The sequence below is a fragment of the Morone saxatilis genome, unplaced genomic scaffold (assembly GCF_004916995.1).
Source record: "Morone saxatilis isolate NCDOM2014 unplaced genomic scaffold, NCSU_SB_2.0 Contig17, whole genome shotgun sequence".
Classification (NCBI taxonomy): domain Eukaryota; kingdom Metazoa; phylum Chordata; class Actinopteri; family Moronidae; genus Morone; species Morone saxatilis.
In genome coordinates, this window is record NW_023339729.1 from 1509873 (window position 1) to 1513461 (window position 3589).

At 34.3% G+C, this 3589-nt stretch overlaps 1 protein-coding gene across 1 annotated transcript in view; it reads left to right on the top strand.

Moving 5' to 3' along the window:
* Positions 1–1411: 1411 nt before the first annotated feature.
* Positions 1412–3589, top strand: part of LOC118327393 (E3 ubiquitin-protein ligase TRIM21-like) — a gene marked incomplete at its 3' end in the record, with an annotated part of 9771 nt that continues 7593 nt past the window's right edge. The window contains 1 exon segment of the mRNA XM_035660729.1: positions 1412–1533.

Consider the following 3589-nt stretch of genomic DNA (forward strand, 5'->3'; position numbering starts at 1 on the left):
TTATTGCAGCAAAAGGAGGCTCTATACCTTTTAAGTTGCAAACATTATTTTGATTAGATGTTTTAACATAATGTGGAAACACTAGTTGGAACAAGTGGATTTTTATGAGTAGCCTAATTATCTTAAAACCTCTTTATCATTGCCTGAACTGTCCACCCCTGAATAAATGACGTGTTTTATGGAGTTTGTGTAAAACAAGCAATTTGTATGCATTTTGAACAGATTATTTCCTGTAAATATTGCATCACAGATTAGTTTTCCTGCAACTTTTTATACAATTCTCTGTCTGTATTATGTTTTTCTTAAATATTTTTAACAATCATAAAGACTTAATAGGCTTCCACCACTGAGATAGACCAACTCACAACCAAAATGCTGCTCACAGTGAGTTTGTGGGGGAGTTTGTTCTTGCAAATATATTGTCTGTAATACACAAGATTTTATCTGCAGTTCATCATGTGACTACTACTGATGTATGATTAGTGTGTGAGGGTGACTCATCACTAATTCACTTTAAAAAAACATACTGCTATTCTTGCCATCAACGCTGAAGCGTGACAGCCCAATATCATTAACTTAAAATAAAAAAATATCAGAAAATATATCCCCCATGGCAGTAGAGAAAGGGAGCTCCCCGGTATAGGCACACTGAACAGAAGGGAAATTGTAGTTCTTGGGCACTAGGGAATCTCAGAAAATATTTACATTGCCCCTACACTGCAAAACCATCATTCATTTAACTAAAAAAATAGTTGAAACTGATAACATCACAATTTTCAAGTAAAACTAACAAAATTTTAATTGAAACCTGGGTGAATTAAGTTAAAAATAACATTCTTCATTAAATAGCATTAATGTTTTTGTAACTTAAAAAACTAAGTTAACGCCACTTAAAATTAATAATAAAATGCTGCCTAATTAAGAATTTTTTTTAACCTAAAATTTTTTGTTTGTGCTACTATATTTTTGATGAAATTAGTTCAAACTGTTTTTTGAGTTAAATAAACATATCTGGTTTTACAGTGTAAAAGGATTCCAGTCTTTAAAGAGAGAATGAAAACATGAGTAGATAGAAAAACAAAAGACTTTTACATTTCTAATTATTCTCTAAATACTTAGTTGACACATTTATTGTTTTTTAACCAATACATTCTTCAGTTGTGTCACAGATTGTATCTGTGCATCAGTCACTCTGGCCTTCTAGTGGTTGAAGGAGCAGAGAGGAGTGTCAGTGTGCTGGAGAAGAGAGAGGGAGAGATTGTTCGAAAAAGGCATGTACCTGTACAGCTGTGCCTGTCGAGCAGGTTGGATCGGATGAGCTTTGTGGGTGGGGGGTTCAGAGGGTGGGGTCAGCAGCACAATTACAGAAGGAAGGAAAAAGGAGAGGAATCTGACAACTGACAAGCAGATACAGGATTAACAGGAGGAGGAAAGAGTGCAGAGAGAGAGAGAGCGGCACTGAGACAGGCTTGGATCCGTTTACCGCCGCTTACACAGACCACATCTCTGAAATAACCTCAGTCCTTACAACAGGTAATGTTAAAGCAAGGTAGGATCACACCGGAATCCTCTATTCAGTAGGAACCCATGTGTCTCACATGTCATATTATAAAGTTCTCTTTTTGGTGTCTGGACAGTATGTGGTTCATGCTAATGGCCTAACCCGTTGTACATTTGCAATACACCTTTGTCTGCTATCTCAAAGTAAGTATGTGAGATAACAGACAACAGTGAGTACAGGTACGTACAGTAATGCTCCGTCCCTATCAGGAAGTGTTAAAAGGTTTGAGCTGACCACAGTGTTTGTTATGTGTCCAGTTAAGCATTTTTAGTGTTTGATAATTGTTCTATTATTAGAAGCATGATTGTGAGTAGCATGTGAAAGAATGTAGAAAGCCATTTAATGTGTGGATATGTGGAGATCACAGATTACACTATTATAATGTCTTGTTCTTACAGTGGGTGAACACACTTGCTTTGGGCGATGAATATTTTAACTCAAAAAGATTGTTAAAAGGGATTACATCAAAAATTTATAATAAATTAGTAGAAGCCCAAGTTGCACAAACTCAATTTTGTTACTTTTAAGTTAATTACTTTTTACAAGGTACTACATATTTACTAAACTGCTTGATCAAGATGTTTTTGAACCCACCAAATTATGTTAGTAAAATGTTCAATGTTATCAGTTTCAACAATTTTTAAGTGAATTTAACTTATCTGGTTTTACAGTGAATGTAATTTAAATGTCGTGAGAAAGAACGGCAGATAAAACAGGGTAGGGAACCATGCACTGGGGTAAAATGTTGATTATTTTAGGGACGTGTACATTGGGTCAGTTTCACCATGCAGAACTCAGCTCATGACTGATTCCTCAATATATAACAATGTGCTGAATGGTACTGTTGACAGGTGGTGTCAACAGTACCATTCAGCACTGTAGTTACGGCTCTGTTGCATAAAACTACACCTCAGACAGGCCAGAGAAAGATGTTTAAATTGTATTAAAGCTGCAGTAGGTAACTTATAAAAATAACTTTTTGTCATATCTGCTGAAGCTTTCACAATATTCTGACAGTAGAACATGAGACAGATAATCTAAACAATCAGGTTCATCTGACTCCTCCTAGTGCTTCTAATGGTATTTACAAGAATCCACCTGGCCTGAACAAAAACAACCAATCAGAGTTGAGACAGATGGATGATCATTGAGTCTCATTCCAAGGGCGTCAAATACAGAGGCATGTGGGAATGAGACTCCACAAGCTTAAAACCTAAAGTGTCTTTAAATCTTTCTCAGCTTGGTTGTTTTCATGTTTTCATGTTTTCTTTTGTATCAGTTCTTTTGTGACAAAACGGCATCGGTATTTGACAACCTGGGATGAGAAAGTATTTGTTATGTAATTTTACATGGATTTGTCTGTTAATTGACAAATACCATGTATAAATTTGGAAAGTTTTACAACAAAAATGCTGAATAAAGGTTTTTTATCAGCGCATAAACATTGGTAAACAGTCAAAATATAATTTTTATTAATTAAAACAGCAATAATTATAGTAATTCGACAGATGGTGACTTATTACAGTTCTATAACTTTTAAAATTCAGAGAAAAAAGAGAAAAAACAGCACTCTTCTGTACATTTAAGCCTGATTATTTGTATTATAGCAGTGTTGGTCTGTATTTATAGCTCATTGTTTTACAGTCTAAATATCGTTAATTATTTTTTTTAAATGTTAAAACGTTTAAATCTTTAAAATAAGTGAAACAATTGAGGATTTTACAAGAAAACAGTCAGACAGCTGACGTTTGAAATGTTTATTACAGCANNCATTGTTTTTACATGTATAAATATCTTTATAAAAAACATTAAGAGGATATAGATAGATGTCTATACTTAATCCCACCTGGATTAGCTCACAACTCTGTAGGTGGTGATTCAGAGGTCTAGAACCAGGTTTTAACCAGCTATCTTTCTCAAAATAATTAAAGCCTTGTGCATTAAGTATTTAAATTCAGGAATATGTTATGGAAGGATTCATTGATTTGTAAATTCACCTGAAACTGAGAATCGTTGTGTTTTTGTTGC